General features: G+C 48.5%; 1 protein-coding gene across 4 annotated transcripts in view; it reads left to right on the top strand.

The window, feature by feature from the left end:
- ECHDC1 (ethylmalonyl-CoA decarboxylase 1) overlaps positions 1–17,278 on the top strand; it is a 102,137-nt gene that overhangs the window by 7,869 nt on the left and 76,990 nt on the right. The gene's annotated exons all lie outside the window — the stretch shown is intronic.

Here is a 17,278-nt window from a genome sequence, read left to right as displayed (position 1 = left end):
ATATATAAAACTTAATTTGGGAGATTTATCAAAACCTGTGCAAAGGAAAAGTTGACCAGTTGCCCATAGCAACCAATCAGATGGCTTCTCTCATTTATTAAGAGTCCTCTAAAAAATGAAAGGCACGATCTGATTGGTTGCCATGGGCAACTAGTCAACTTTTCCTCTGCGCTGGTTTTGATAAATCTCCCTGAATGTGCTTATGTGTGTATGTATGTATATGTGTGTATGTGTGTGTGTGTGTGTGTGTGTGTGTATGTATGTATGTATGTATATATGTGTGTGTATATGTGTGTGTGTGTGTGTGTGTGTGTGTATGTATGTATATATGTGTGTGTATATGTGTGTGTGTGTGTGTGTGTGTGTGTGTATGTTCCAGCATCACGTCCAAACGGCTAAAGATATCAACATGAAACTTTGCACACATGTTACTTATATGTCAACAACAAACATAGGATAGGTGATTTAACCCTTACTCACCCCCATTTGCCAGGGTTGGGGTTTTTGTTTAAAGTCCCATACAAGTCAATGGGAAATATATGTTACTGCATAACTTCCAAACGGCTGGAGATATTTCGATAATACTTGGTCACATGTTACTTATATGTCCACTTAAAATATAGGATAGTTAATTTAACCCTTAACTATCCCCATTTGTGAGGGTCAGGGTTTTTGTTTAAAGTCCCATGCAAATCAATGGGAAATGTATGTTCCCACATAACTTCCGTACTACTGGAGATATTTCAATAATACCTGGTACACATAGTACCCACAACCTTATATAAAAGATGGGTTTTTGCTTCTAGTCCCATGCAAGTATATGGGACTTCCAGTACCTTACTCCACAAGCTCCGCTCTGCATCTCCTGGTGAATGTGTCAGGCCGGCTTGCAAGCCACACCCCATCTCACAAAGACACAACCACATTTTAACCCCTACCCCTTTTATTATCTACCTTTTTTGTGCATCGGTCTGGCTTGCAAATCACACCCAGTCCCACAAAGCCACGTCCCCTTTTATTTTCAGCTTACAATATCTTCATCACGACTCAGTCCCACCTGAGGACAGGATATACAGTCATGGCCGTAAATGTCGGCACCAATGACATTTTTCAAGAAAATTAAGTATTTCTCACAGAAAAGTATTGCAGTAACACATAGTTTGCTATACACATGTTATTCCCTTTGTGTGTATTGGAACTAAACAAAAAAGGGAGGAAAAAAAAGCAAATTGGACATAATGTCACACCAAACTCCAAAAAAGGACTGTACAAAATGATTGGCACCCTTTCAAAATTGTGGATAAATAAGATTGTTTCAAGCATGTGATGCTCCATGAAACTCACCTGGGGCAAGTAACAGGTGTGGGCAATATAAAAATCCCACCTGAAAGCTGATAAAAAGGAGAGAAGTTCACTTAGTCTTTGCATTGTGTGTCTGTGTGTTCTACACTAAGCATGGACAACAGAAAGAGGAGATGAGAACCAAATTTGTGGTAAAATATCAACAATCTCAAGGTTACAAGTCCATCTCCAGAGATCTATATTTGCCTTTGTCCACAGTGCGCAACATTATCAAGAAGTTTGCAACCCAGGGCACTGTAGCTAATCTCCCTGGGCGTGGACAGAAGAGAAAATTGATGAAAGGTGTCAATGCAGAATAGTCTGGATGGTGGATAAGCAGCCCCAAACAAGTTCCAAAGATGTTCAAGCTGTCCTGCAGGCAAAGAAAGCATCAGAGCCAGCGCAAACTATCCATCAACATTTAAATGAAATGAAACGTTATTGCAGGAGACCCAGGAGGACCCCAATGCTGACACAGAGACATAAAAAAGCAAGACTACATTTTGCCAAAATGAACTTGAGTAAGCCAAAATCCTTCTGGCAAAACGTCTTGTGGACAGATAAGACCAAGTTAGAACTTTTTGGTAAAGCACATTATTCAACTGTTTACCGAAAACAACAACAAATGAGGCCTACAAATAAAAGAACACAGTACCTATGTCAGGATCCGGTATGCAGCGGAGGACACTGGTGGTGGATCCTCTGTGTCAATGGGGTGATGGCGTGGGCCGTACCAGGGGAACGGAGTCTAAGGGGTTACTGGTTTTCACCAGAGCCCGCCGCAAAGCGGGATGGACTTGCAGCGGCAGTTAACCCCCAGGTCGTTCCACCCGATAGCGACTCAACCACAGCTAACAGCAGAGACAGGCGCGGTACACAGGGACAAGGCAAGAGCAAGGTCGGACGTAGCAGAAGGTCAGGGCAGGCAGCAAGAGACGTAGTCAGGGGCAACAGCAGGAGGTCTGGGTACACAGGCTTGGGAACACACTAAACGCTTTCACAGGGTACAAGGCAACAAGATCCGGCAAGGACAGGAAGGGGAAGTGGGTTTATATATACATAGCACAGGTGCAGGTACTGATTGGACCAGGCACCAATTAATGGCGCACTGGCCCTTTAAATTTCAGAGAACCGGCACGCGCGCACCCTAGAGAGCGGGGCAGCGCGTGCCGGGACTGAACAGCCAGAGGACGGGGCAGGTGAGGAGATTGGGATGCGACCCGTGGGCGGGCGCGTCTCGCTACGCGGATCGCATCCCCGCAGGTGACACCAGTGCAGCGCTCCCGGTCAGCAGGTCTGACCGGGGCGCTGCACAGAAACGAACGCCGCGAGCGCTCCGGGGAGGAGCAGGGACCCGGAGCGCTTGGCATAACAGTACCCCCCCCCCCTTTGGTCTCCCCCTATTTTTGGAGCCCAGGAACCTATGGATGAGTTCCTTGTCGAGGATATTGTCCTCGGGCTCCCAAGACCTCTCTTCGGGGCCACAATTCTCCCAGTCAACGAGAATTTTTTTTTTTACCTCTGACTACCTTGGAGGCGAGGATTTCTTTTACCGTGAAGACATTAGAGGAGCCAGAGACAGGAGCAGGAGCGGGGACCTTGGGGGAAAAGCGGTTAAGAACAAGAGGTTTGAGAAGGGAAACCATGAAAGGAGTTAGGAATACGAAGAGAAGGAGGAAGAAGAAGTTTGTAGGAGACAGAATTGATTTGACTCTTGACTTTAAATGGTCCAAGGTAACGTGGACCCGGCTTGTAGCTAGGAACACGAAACCGGATATATTTGGCAGAGAGCCACACTTTGTCCCCAGGAGCGAAGACAGGAGGAGTTCTTCTCTTCTTATCTGCATGTCTCTTCATACGAGACGAGGCCTGTAGGAGCGACTTCTGAGTCTCCTTCCAGATAACAGAGAAATCCCGGGTTACTTCATCTACAGCAGGAAGTCCAGAAGAAGTGGGAATGGGGAGGGGGGGCAGAGGGTGACGGCCGTACACCACAAAGAATGGGGATTTGGCAGAGGATTCCGAATTTTTGAAATTGTACGAGAATTCAGCCCAGGGCAGAAAGTCGACCCAATCGTCTTGGCGGGAGGAGACAAAATGTCGAAAGTAGTCACCAAGAATCTGTTTTACTCTCTCTACTTGTCCGTTGGATTGGGGGTGATAGGAGGACGAGAAATTTAATTAGATTTTTAATTGGTTACAGAGAGCTCTCCAAAATTTCGACACAAATTGAACACATCTATCCGAGACGATATGCGTGGGAAGCCCGTGAAGGCGAAAAATATTCTGAAAAAATTGCTTCGCCAACTTTGGCACAGAAGGAAGACCTGGAAGTGGAATGAAGTGTGCCATTTTGGAAAAATGATCAACGACCACCCTGATGACGGTGTTACCATGGGATACGGGCAGATCAGTAATGAAATCCATGGCAATTTGGGACCATGGTTGCTCAGGGACGGGCAAAGGAAGGAGGAGTCCAGCAGACTTCTGGCGAGGGGTTTTATCCCGAGCACAAATAGTACAGGCCCGAACGAAATCAGTAACGTCACCCTCTAGTGTAGGCCACCAATACAAACGGGAAATGAGCTGGATGGACTTTTTAATGCCAGCATGGCCAGCTAGGTGAGAGGAATGCCCCCATTTGAGGATCTTGAGGCAAAGGCGTGGAGGAACAAAAGTCTTTCCAGGGGGGGTTTGTCCCAGTGAGGCTGGAGCAGAGGAGACCAGGCACTCAGGCGGTACGATATGCTGCAGAGGGGCTTCAGATTCGGTGGCATCAGAGGAACGAGAAAGGGCGTCAGCTCTGACATTTTCGTCTGCGGGACGAAAGTGTATCTCGAAGTTAAAGCGGGCAAAAAACAACGACCATCTAGCCTGGCGAGGATTCAGATGCTGAGCAGACTGGAGGTACGAGAGATTCTTGTGGTCAGTGTAAATGACAATGGGGTGTTTGGAACCCCCCAATAGAAGCCTCCACTCCTCAAGTGCTAACTTGATGGCCAGAAGTTCACGATCTCCAATGGAGTAATTATTTTCTGCCGGATCAGGTCTGGACAGCACTGGTGCAGAAGCGAAGGCAGTTTTGAGACGATTGAAGGCCTCATCTGCTTGAGGAGGCCAGGACTTAGGATTAGCATTTTTCCTGGTCAGGGCCACAATAGGGGCCACAATGGTGGAGAAATGGGGAATAAACTGTCGGTAATAGTTGGCAAATCCCAGGAAGTGTTGGATAGCGCGGAGTCCAGAAGGGCGTGGCCAATCCAAAACCGCTGACAGTTCATCTGGATCCATTTCAAGCCCTTGGCCAGAGACTAGGTAACCAAGGAAAGGAAGACTGTTGCATTCAAAGAGACATTTTTCAATTTTAGCATACACATGGTTTTCACGAAGTCTTTGGAGCACAAGACGGACATGACGACGGTGTTCCTCCAAGTTAGAGGAAAAAATCAAGATGTCGTCCAGGTAAACCACAACACAGGTATATAATAAGTCCCGAAATATCTCATTAACGAAGTCCTGGAAGACTGCAGGGGCGTTGCAGAGCCCAAAGGGCATAACTAGATATTCGAAATGTCCATCTCTTATATTGAACGCGGTCTTCAGGCGGTGGGACCGATCCACTTGCATAGCCTCCTCGGCGGAAGGCACAGGAACAGATTGCAAAGGACTTTGGAAGAGAGGAGCCGGGGAGAGAAATCGCCTGGTGCGAACAAGTTCCTTTTCCTGTCGAAGTTCCTGGCGTCTTTCAGAGAAACGCATGTCGATGCGGGTGGCCAAATGGATAAGTACAGACAAATTTGCAGGAATTTCTCGTGCGGCCAGGACATCTTTGATGTTACTGGATAAGCCTTTCTTGAAGGTCACGCAGAGGGCCTCATTGTTCCAGGATAGCTCTGAGGCGAGGGTACGAAACTGGATGGCGTATTTGCCTACGGAAGAACACCCTTGGACGAGGTTCAGCAAAGCAGTCTCGGCTGAGGAGGCCCGGGCTGGCTCCTCAAACACACTACGCACTTCTGAGAAGAAGGACTGGATTGTAGCAGTGGCAGGATCGTTGCGGTCCCAGAGCGGTGTGGCTCATGACAAGGCCTTTCCAGACAGGAGACTGACCACGGAAGCCACCTTAGACCGTTCAGTGGGGAATTGGTCCGACATCATCTCCAAGTGTAGGGAACACTGGGACAGGAATCCACGGCACTGTTTAGAGTCCCCATCAAACTTGTCCGGTAGAGACAGGCGGAAGCTGGGAGCAGCCACTCGCTGCAGAGGAGGTGCAGGAGCTGGCGGAGGAGATGAATGCTGAAGTTGCGGCAGAAGCTGTTGCAGCATGACGGTCAGTTGAGTCAGCTGCTGTCCTTGTTGCGCGATCTGTTGGGATTGCGGGGCAACCACTGTGGTTAGGTCAGCGACACAAGGCAGCGGGACCTCAGCGGGATCCATGGCCGGATCTACTGTCAGGATTCGGACTGGTATGCAGCGGAGGACACTGGTGGTGGATCCTCTGTGTCAATGGGGTGATGGCGTGGGCCGTACCAGGGGAACGGAGTCTAAGGGGTTACTGGTTTTCACCAGAGCCCGCCGCAAAGCGGGATGGACTTGCAGCGGCAGGTAACCCCCAGGTCGTTCCACCCGATAGCAACTCAACCCCAGCTGACAGCTGAGATAGGCGCGGTACACAGGGACAAGGCAAGAGCAAGGTCGGACGTAGCAGAAGGTCAGGGCAGGCAGCAAGAGTCGTAGTCAGGGGCAACAGCAGGAGGTCTGGGTACACAGGCTTGGGAACACACTAAACGCTTTCACAGGGTACAAGGCAACAAGATCCGGCAAGGACAGGAAGGGGAAGTGGGTTTATATATACATAGTTCAGGTGCAGGTACTGATTGGACCAGGCACCAATTAATGGCGCACTGGCCCTTTAAATTTCAGAGAGCCGGCACGCGCGCGCCGGGACTGAACAGCCAGAGGACGGGGCAGGTGAGGAGATTGGGATGCGACCCGCGGGCAGACGCGTCCTGCTACGTGGATCGCATCCCCGCCGGTGACACCAGTGCAGCGCTCCCAGTCAGCGGGTCTGACCGGAGCGCTGCACAGAGACGAACGGCGCGAGCGCTCCGGGGAGGACCAGGGACCCAGAGCGCTCGGTGTAACAACCTACAGTGAAATATGGTGAGGTTCAATGATGTTTTGGGGTTGTTTTGTTGCCTCTGGCACTGATTGCCATCATGAAATCTGAGGATTACCAACGGATTTTGGGTTGCACTGTATAGCCCAGTGTCAGAAAGCTGGGTTTGTGTCCGAGATCTTGGATCTTCCAGCAGGACAATGACCCCAAACATAAATCAAAAAGCACCCAGAAATGGATGGTAACAATGCACTGGAGAGTTCTGAAGTGGCCAGCAATGAGTCCAAATCTAAATCCCATTGAACACCTGTGGAGAAATCTTAAAATTGCTGTTGAGAAAAGGCGCCCTTCCAATAAGAGAGACCTGGAGCAGTTTGCAAAGGAAGAGTGGTCCAACATTACGGCTGAGAAGTGTAAGAAGCTTATTGATGGTTTTAGGAAGCGACTGATTTCAGTTATTTTTTCCAAAGGGTGTGCAACCAAATATTAAGTTAAGGGTGCCAATAATTTTGTCCAGCCCATTTTTGGAGTTTGTTGGGACATTATGTCCAATTTGCTTTTTTTCCCCTCCCTTTTGTGGTTTAGTTCCAATACACACAAAGGGAATAAATATGTGTATAGCAAAACATGTGTAACTGCAATCCTTTTATGTGTGAAAAAAATCATTTTCTTGAAAAATTTCAGGGGTGCCAACATTTATGGCCATGACTGTAAGGATGGGATATGAGGTCAGGATATGAGGACAGGATATGAGGTCAGGATTAGAGTACAGAATATGAGGATGGGACATGAGGATGGGACATGAGGATGGGATATGAGGATGGGACATGAGGACGGGATATGAGGATCGGACATGAGGACGGGATATGAGGATCGGACATGAGGACGGGATATGAGGATGGGACATGAGGACGGGATATGAGGATGGGACATGAGGACGGGATATGAGGATGGGACATGAGGACGGGATATGAGGACGGGATATGAGGATGGGACATGAGGACGGGATATGAGGATGGGATATGAGGTTGGGACATAAGGATGGGATATGAGGTCGGAATATGAGGACGAGATATGAGGGTGGGATATGAGGTCGGAATATGAGGATGGGATATGAGGACAGGATATGAGGATGGGACATAAGGATGGGATATGAGGGCAGCATATGAGGATGCGATAGGAGGATGGGATATGAGGACGGGATATGAGGTCAAGATATGAGGACGGCATATGATGTCAGGATTTGAGGTCAGGATATGGGGACGGGATATGGGGTTGGGCTATGAGGACGGGATATGAGGACGGGATATGAGGACGGGATATGAGGTCGGGATATGAGGACAGGGTATGAGGTTGAGATAGGAGGACGGGATATGAGGTCGAGATAGAAGTCATTGTGCTAGACTGGCTAGTGTTATGTATAACTAGGCCTGTAGCATAGTGTTTTGCCAACAGTGTGCCCCCAGCTGTTGCCAAACTACAATTCCCAGCATGCCTGGACATCTAAAGGGTGAGCAGAAGACAAAGGGAAAAATAAAGGTAAAAAAAAGGGAAAAATGTTTAAAATTAAAGCAGGGGGGTATTATCAAGAAAGAGGGAATCCTTAGGGAGGGGGAAAAAACTATCATATAACAGGTACTCTTTAAATCTATGAATATAAGTGGTGGCTAACAGGATGTATTTTATTTTCAGTATGGTTTAGGTGACTAGAATAATGGTCAGAGGGGCAAGTGTGGATATAGGCCCAGATTTATCAAAGTTTGTAGAGCTTATTTTCCCGTATATTTGGCGCAACTCCGCTTATTTGCGACTTTCTTTTTGTTTACATCCCACCTCTCATCTTGACACTTTTCACTTTCCAGTGCACCCTGATTTATCAACTGCGACTGTCGCAGATCTAGGCACATCTGATTAAAAAGCTCCAGGGATCTACACCAGCTTGAATCTTGCTTATGTTTCTACTTTTCTGACTACCTGATCACGGATCACACAGATTTACCTCCCCACCTTGTCTCCCACCCGCCCGCGCCGCACATCTCCCGTCTATCTGCTACCTGTTGCAAGACTACAACTCCCAATATGCCCTTACAGTGAGGGCATGCTGAGAGTTGTAGGCTTGTAGCACGTAGCGGGAGGGAGATGTGCGGTGCGGGCAGGTAGGAGCAGGCCTGTCGCTACCGGACCGGCAAACCAAGCAATTACTTGGGGCCCCGAGCTGGCTGGGGAACCCCGAGCTGAGCCGGTGCTTGCCCGTCCTGTAGCGACGGGGCACTTCGGGGGGCCCGCACATTTGAATGAAATTACCTTTTTGTATAAAGCGTGAGGGGAAAAATTCAAACCAGCACCGGACAGGTCAGGGGCTGATTGGAGTAGAGACGTCACGTGCCCCGCGCAGGCACGCACGTCTACGCCAATCACCTGACCTGTCCCTGCTTACGTCCCCACGCGAACCTCCAGCATCCTCCGTGCAGTGACAGGAGCAGCAGAAGAAGACTCACGCCGCTGCAACGATCCCCGGCAGGGTAAGTAAACTGGCGCGGGGGGGAGGATTGTATGGTGGTTAGGGGACTGCAATGGTGATGAGGTGTGTGTGTGTGATTATATTCAGGGTACAGTGTATAGCAGTATTATATTCAGGGTACAGTGTATAGCAGTATAATATTCAGGGTACAGGGTGTGGCAGGATTATATTTAGTGGGTACAGTGTATAGCAGTATTATATTCAGGGTACAGTGTGTGGCAGGATTATATTCAGGGTACAGTGTATAGCAGGATTATATTCATGGTACAGTGTATAGCAGTATTATATTCAGGGTACAGTGTGGGGCAGTATTATATTCAGGGTACAGTGTGGGGCAGTATTATATTCAGGGTACAGTGTGTGGCAGGATTATATTCAGGGTACAGGGTATGGCAGTATTATACTCCAGGGTACAGTGTGGGGCAGTATTTTATTTAGGGTACACTTTCTGGCAAGGTTATAATGATTACTGTCTTCATGCAGAGGATGAGGATCTGCTGACAGTGAGGAGCCAATGATGTCTGGGTGTCAGACTCTGCAGAGAAGATGGAGCTGGAGGAAGAGCTGGTCTCTGGACCAGATGAAGAAGAAAAGATAACAGAGAAGATGTCACTCAAGTCAGAAGACGTCACTCAGGTCACTGATATCATTGTGTATTCTCCTGACTGTCCCATCAGAGCTGTAGTCACTTGTTAGTTCTGCAGTGATGATGGGTAAAACTGTGTTCAATCTGTGTCTCTCCAGCTGTTACAAAACTACAACTCCCATTGCCAGAGGCTCTTCAGACATAATGGGAGTTTTAGCTTTCCAACAGCTGGAGAACCACTTTAACCGAGGTGATCGGCGGAGGGGGGGGGGGGGTGGTCTCAGCAGTCAGACCCCCACCAAAAAAATGGAACACTGCTGCACCTAATGTGGGGGGAACACTGCCTACGTAATGTGGGGGGAACTCTGCTGCACCTAATGTGGGGGGAACTCTGCTGCACCTAATGTGCATCGTATCGATGTTCACTCACGTTGCGCTCCCAGAATTCAAGGGCTGGCGTTACTATGTCCTGATGCCGGCCCTAGAGAGTGACGTGCGTGAACATCAAGGGGGGGGGGGGCCTCCATGTCCATTTTGCTTGGGGCCCCCAAATTCCTTCAAACGGCCCTGGGTAGGAGAGAAGGAGGGGATGTAAATCAGTGCCCCCGTCATTAAGTGAGGGTAGCAGGGATAGAATCAGATGGAGCCCGGGCGGCTGAAGAGTGATGCCAGCCAGGGATTCAGGGCTCAAGTCTTGCAGGAACGCATGGGAACGGAGTTCCTGCACTTTTTCCATAGCAGGAACACTGTTCCCATTAGAAGGTGTCCTGCAGGACCAGCCTTTGAGGGGAATGCTTGGGTGAGTTCCCACACTTTCTTTCCGAGGACTTGACACCGGCAGAGATTCATTAACATACCTCGGCGCCGTGGAGTTTTTGGAGTCCCTAATGTAATTTCACATTCCCCACTGGGTCCCATGATTGGCCGGGACCGAGCAGCCAATCACGGGACCCGGTGGGAAATTTGATCTTACAGTAGGGACTAAAACTCTGCGGCTCCGTTATATGTTAAAAGGAGCCTGGGCTGGCATCACTCTGCAGCCGCCCAGGACTCCTGCAGACGGCTGGGAGATGTGCAGGAGCCGTCCCTGCCATCCCGAAGCACTGCGGTACATGCTGAGGGATGGCTCCTGCACATCTCCCGGCCCGGCTGTGGGAGTCCCGGGTGGCTACAGTGTTATGTCAGCCCGGACTCCCTTTGCTACGGCGCCGCAGAGTTTACTGTCATTTCAAATTTCTCACTGGTTTCCTTGTCACGGGACCCAACGGGAAATATGAAATTACAGGGATTTTCTGATCACCGCCGGCCAGGGATCACTACCCGCTTCCCTGGCTTGCACGAATACAACTCCCAGCATGTCCTTACAATAACAACATGCTGGGAGTTGTAGTTGTGTGGCGGGGGTGGGTGACAAGCTTGTCACTTGCCCTCTGCTGCATAACTAGAACTCCCAGCATGCCCTTACTGTAAGGGCATGCTGGGAGTTGAAGTTGTGGGGCGGGTGACAAGCTTGTCACCTGCCCCCTGCCGCACTATTACTAGTCCCTGCTGCATGACTACAACTCCCAGCATGACCTTACAGCAAGGGCATGTTGGGATTTTTAGTTGTGCAGCAGTGTGCAGATGACAAGCTTGTCACCCGCCCCCACCGCACAACTACAACTCCAAGCATGTCCTTACTGTAAGGTTATGCTGGGAGTTGTAGTCATGCAGCGGGGGGTAGGTGACAAGCTTGTCACTCGCCCGCACATCTCCCACACCACATGACTATAACTTCCAGCATGTCCTTACTGTAAGGGCATGCTGGTAGTTGTGGTCGTGCGGAAACACTGTTCTAGCCTATTCAGCATACACATCATGTAACACCAGTGTTTCCCAACCAGTGTGCCTCCAGCTGTTGCAAAACTACAACTCCTAGCAAGCCCAAAGGCTGTTGTAGTTGTAGTTTTGCAACACCTGGAGGCACCCTGGTTGGGAAACACTGGTGTATGCCCTACAGAGGTGTAGTGAACTACAACCCCCAGGAGACTACAGAGGCCGCATGCTGGTGTTATACTGAAGACTCCTGAATGACACATGTTGGGAGTTGTAGTCCCTTTTGTGTGTGTATGCCAGTGTATCCCAACCAAGGCTGATTTATATGAGTGTGTTGTGTATAAGGGGGCCAACCCAAACCAGCAAGGCATGTGGCATGCTGGGATTTGTAGTTTTCAGCACAGCAAGAAACAGGAAATAGAAGCAAAGATAGGAAAACAAAGTGGGGGATAAAAAGACAACAAAGAACGGAAAGAGAGTCGCTGAAACAACAAGAATAGAAATTAAACAAAACAAATAGGGTAAGTCAAAAACGGAAAAACTCGTTGACCACCGGAGTACCCCTTTAACCTCCCTAGCGGTACGATTCCGTCTGGAAATTTGTACCAAAAGCGGTACAATTTTTTGCATTGAAATTCCACATCTCCCCCCCGTCACATTCCCCCTCCCTTGTCACATTTCCCCCCCCATATCACATTCCCCCCCTGTCACATTCCCCCCCCTTGTTGCATTCTCCCCCCCCCCTGTCACATTCTCCCCCCTTGTTACACTCTCCCCCCCGTCACATTCATCCCCCCTGTCACATTCCCCCCTTGTTACATTCTCCCCCCCCCCTTGTTACCTTCTCCCCCCTCCATGTTACATTCCACTCCCCCCCTGTCACATCCCCCCTTTGTCACATTCCTCCCACCTGTCACATCCCCCCCCCCTTGTCACATTCTCCCCTCTGTCACATTCCCCCCTATGTCACATTCCCCCCTATGTCACATTCCCCCCCCCCTTGTCACATCCCCCCCCCCTTGTTACATTCCCCCCTATGTCACATTCCCCCCCCCCCCTTGTCACATTCCCCCCCCCCCCCTTGTTACATTCCCCCCCTTGTCACATTCCCCCCCCCCCCTTGTTACATTCTCCCCTGTGTCACATTCCCCCCTCTGTCACCTTTTCTTGTCCTGCAGCAGAATACACTAGGTTTGCCGGGCAGATTTCAAACCTAGTGTATTTGCTGCAGAACAAGTCCTTTCCCCTTCAGCCAATCACAGGCTTTACACCACTGCGGCCTGTGATTGGCTGAAAAGTGAAAGGTCCTGTAAGATGAATAGAGCAGTGAACAGAGCGCACGGAGGGGAACGACATCTGCAGGGACCGGGACTAGGTGAGCAAAAGGTTTTTTTATTTTCTTCCTTCTTACTTTTACACTTAGTTCAGGGTTTTCTACCAGGGGGCCTCCAGCTGTTGTGAAACTACTGCTCCCAGCATGCCCGGACAGCCTTTGGCTGTCCGGGCATGCTGAGAGTTGTAGTTTTGCAACATCTGGAGGCCCCCTGGTTGAGAAACACTGACTTTTAGTATATGTCTTTACCTGCTCTGGCCAGCCCCCGCAACGGGAGCCGACCCGAGCAGATAATCACATATTTTCCCGGGGGCTGCATCACTACATCGCAAAAAGCAAAAATCGCGATTTGATTGCTTTTGCGATATACTGTGCAGCCCGCACAGCAACTCTGCAATTCTACCCCGAGCGTGACTCGGGGTTACCGCTTCTAGCAGCGAAAATTAACCCCGAGTCACGCTCGGGAATACCGCTAGGCTGGTTAAGGGCTTAAACAAATAAAAACTCTGGTCACCGTAGTCCTCCGAATCCAAAGTAATCCACAGGATACACGAATCAGAAATGAGAAGCAAAAAAAACAAACAAACAAAAAATGAGTTAGTTAGGTTTTTGCTTATGTGAGCCACATTTATCAATCCCCTGTGATAGTATGATAAATATGTCACACATAACCCTTATTATCAAAATCATTACAGTTACCACCTGCCACAGAGTCCTCTCCTTTCATCTCATATACATGTCACCATGTGCACTACATTTTACACTGCCCCTTATAGATGTCTAATGGGTAAATAAAGTTTAAGGTCTGTTTTTTAACCCCTTCCCTACAAGCGACGTACATGTACGGCGCCGCGAAGTGTCACTTGGCGCGTGGCGACGTACATGTACGTCGTGGGGTTCCGGGAGCGCTGCGTCACCGGTAGCGGTGATCGGGCCGGGATGACTGCTGTTATCTAACAGCAGGCATCCCGGCACATCGCCGAGGGGGGTCCTGAGACCCCCCCATGACCGCGATGGGCGCAAATCGCAGGTCAATTCAGACCTGCGATCTGCGCGATTCCGGGTCATACAGGTCACTGGTGACCCGGAAAATAAGAGGGATCGGGGGTGTCCGAGACACCCTCGATCCCCCTGAAGGGATAGGAGTTTGGTGGCAGGGGTGCCACCCCTCCTATCCCTGCTATTGGTTGGCCGAGCAACTGACTGATAGCAGACCGGGGGAGGGGGGCTTAAAGTTCGGTTCCCCCGCTTTGCCCACCTATCGGTGTCCGGGCAAAACGGGGGAACAGTACAGGGAAGGTCGGCGCCGAAGGTCCCTTACCTGGATCCCGGATCCCCGAGCGCGGTCCTCCCCCACGTGCGGCGGTGGCGGCAGCAATACTTCCGGGTCCTGCTAGGTGAGTTGTTGCCTAGCAACATCCGGAGGGCCACAGTTTACAGTGGTCTCAAAACCGTGGCCCTCCAGATGTTGCAAAACTACAACTCCCAGCATGCCCAGACAGCTGTTTGCTGTGTGGGCATGCTGCGAGTTGTAGTTTTGCAACATCTGGAGGGCCACAGTTTTGAGATCACTGGACAGTGATTTACAACCTGAACCCCACTAAATCTTGCAAAACTACAACTCCCAGCATTCAGGAACAGCATAAGGCTATCTTGGCATGCTGGGAGTTGTACTTGCGTGCCTCCAGCCATTGCATAACTACATCTCCCAGCATGCCCTTCCGCAATCAGTACATGCTGGGAGTTGTAGTTTTGCAACAGCTGGAGGCACACTGGTTGGAAAATACTGAGTTAGGTCATAGAACCTAACTCAAGGTTTTCCAACCAGTGTGCCTCCAGCTGTTGCAAAACTACAACTCCCAGCATGCATGGTCTGTCAGTGCATGCTGGGAGTTGTAGTTTTGACCCCCCTCCCATGTGAATGTACAGGCTACATTCACACTGGCGGCAGATTACAGTGAGTTCCCTGCTAAAAATTTGAGCTGCGGCAAATTTTCCTCAGCAGCTCAAACTCCTATTGGGAGACTCAGTGTAATCTGCCTCCAGTGTGAATGTAACCTAAAAACACTACACTACACTAACATAAAATTAAGAGTAAAACACTACACATACACACGTACACTGACCCCCCTACCAACCCCCTCCCCAATAAAAATGAAAAACGTATTGTACGGCAGTGTTTCTAAGATGGAGCCTCCAGCTGTTGCAAAACAAAAACTCCCAGCATTTCTGGACAGCAATTGACTGTCCAAGCATGCTGGGAGTTTTACAACAGCTGGAGGCACCCTGTTTGTGAATCACTGGCATAGAATACCCCTATGTCCACCCCTATGCAAGTCCCTAATTCAGGCCTCAAATGCGCATGGCGCTCTCACTTTGGAGCCCTGTCGTATTTCAAGGCAACAGAATAGGGTCACATATGGGGTATCGCCATACTCGGTAGAAACTGCCTAACAAATTTTGGGGGGCTTTTTCTCCTTTTACCCCTTATGAAAAGGAACAGTTGGGGTCTACACCAGCATGTTAGTGTAAAAAAATAAACATTTTTACACTAACATGCTGGTGTTGCCCTATACTTTTCATTTTCACAAGAGGTAAAAGGAAAAACGCCCCCCAAAATTTGTAACGCAATTTCTCCCGAGTACGGAGATACCCCATATGTGGGCGCAAAGTGCTCTGGGGGCGCACAACAAGGCCCAGAAGGGAGAGTGCGCCATGTACAGTTGAGGTGATTTGCACAGGGGTGGCTGATTGTTACAGCGGTTCTGACAAATGCAAAAAAAAAAACACACCCACATGTGACCCCATTTTGGAAACTACACCCCTCACGGAATGTAATAAGGGGTGCAGTGAGAATTTACACCCCACAGGTGTCTGACGGATCTTTGGAACAGTGGTCCGTGAAAATGAAAAATTTTGCACAGCCCACTGTTCCAGAGATCTGTCAGACACCAGTGGGGGGTAAATGCTCACTGTACCCCTCATTACATTCTGTGAGGGGTCAAGTTTCCAAAATCATATGCCATGTGTTTTTTTTTTTTTTTTTTGCTGTCCTGGCACCATAGGGGCTTCCTAAATGCGACATGCCCCCCGAGCAAAATTTGCTCTTAAAAAGCCAAATATGAAGCCTTCTCTTCTGAGCATTGTAGTTCGCCCGCAGTGCACTTCAGGTCCACTTATGGGGTACCTCCATACTCAGAAGAGATGGGGTTACAAATTTTGGGGGGTCTTTTCTGCTATTAACCCTTGCAAAAATGTGAAATTTGGGGGGAAACCCACATTTTAGTGAAAAAAAATATATATTTTTTTACATATGCAAAAGTCGTAAAACACCTGTGGGGTATTAAGGCTCACTTTATCCCTTGTTACGTTCCTCAAGGGGTCTAGTTTCCAAAATGGTATGCCATGTGTTTTTTTTTTGCTGTCCTGGCACCATAGGGGCTTCCTAAATGCAACATGCCCCCCGAGCAAAATTTGCTCTCAAAAAGCCAAATATGACTCCTTCTATACTGAGCATTGTAGTTCGTCCGCAGTGCACTTCAGGTCCACTTATGGGGTACCTCCATACTCAGAAGAGATGGGGTTACAAATTTTGGGGGGTCTTTTCTGCTATTAACCCTTTAAAAAATTTGAAATTTGGGGGAAAACCAACATTTTAGTGAAAAATGTTTTTTTCTTTACATATGCAAAAGGCTCCGTCCTTAAGGGGTTAAAGGGTTATTTCCAAAAAGATAAGAATAATGCAGCAACACATAGGGGGAGATGTATCATCGTTGCTTTGGTAAGCAAGTTCTAGTTCTATAGGCATTTTTTTGCTTTAGTTTTGCTTATGTATGGCACATTTATCATACTATCACAGGGGGGGATGATAAATTTGGCTTACATAAGAAAAAAACTATAAATCACTTTTGAATACCATTTTTTTTAGCACACATAAGCAAAAAACAATAAATGACTTCATAACACCAATTTACAGCTTTGTAAAAAGATGTGATATATATATATATATATATATATATATGTTTATTACTTTTTTTAACCACTTTTTTTCCCCTAAATGTACTAACTCATTTTTTATTTTTTTACTTCTCATTTCAGATCCGTGCATCCTGTCGATAACTTTAGATTTGGAGGACTACGGTGACCAGTGTTTTTTTTTTTGTTTAATGTTAATAAAATGGTTAACGAGGGCTTTTGGGAGAGTGTTTTTTTGGGAATAATTTTTTTTTTTAAACGTGTTGTGTTTTTTTTTTGTACTTACATTACAGGCTTAGTAATGGAAGTCGTCTTATAGAGGGAGTCCATTACTAAGCCAGGCTTAGTGTTAGCCACAAAAACAGCTAGCGCTAACCCCCAATTATTACCCCGGTACCCACCGCCACAGGGGTGACGGGAAGAGCCAGTACCAACAGGCCCGGAGGGTCAAAAATGGCGCTCCTGTGCCTAAGCGGTAACAGGCTGGTGTTATTTAGGCCACCCTGGTAATGTCAGGCTGTTGCTGCTTGGTTGGTATTTGTGAGAATAAAAATAGGGGGAACCTTATGCCTTTTTTTTTGCCTA

Source organism: Hyla sarda, chromosome 3 (assembly GCF_029499605.1).
Source record: "Hyla sarda isolate aHylSar1 chromosome 3, aHylSar1.hap1, whole genome shotgun sequence".
Lineage (NCBI taxonomy): Eukaryota > Metazoa > Chordata > Amphibia > Anura > Hylidae > Hyla > Hyla sarda.
Note: the sequence above shows the minus strand (reverse complement) of the source record. Positions and strands in the feature narration are given on the sequence as shown.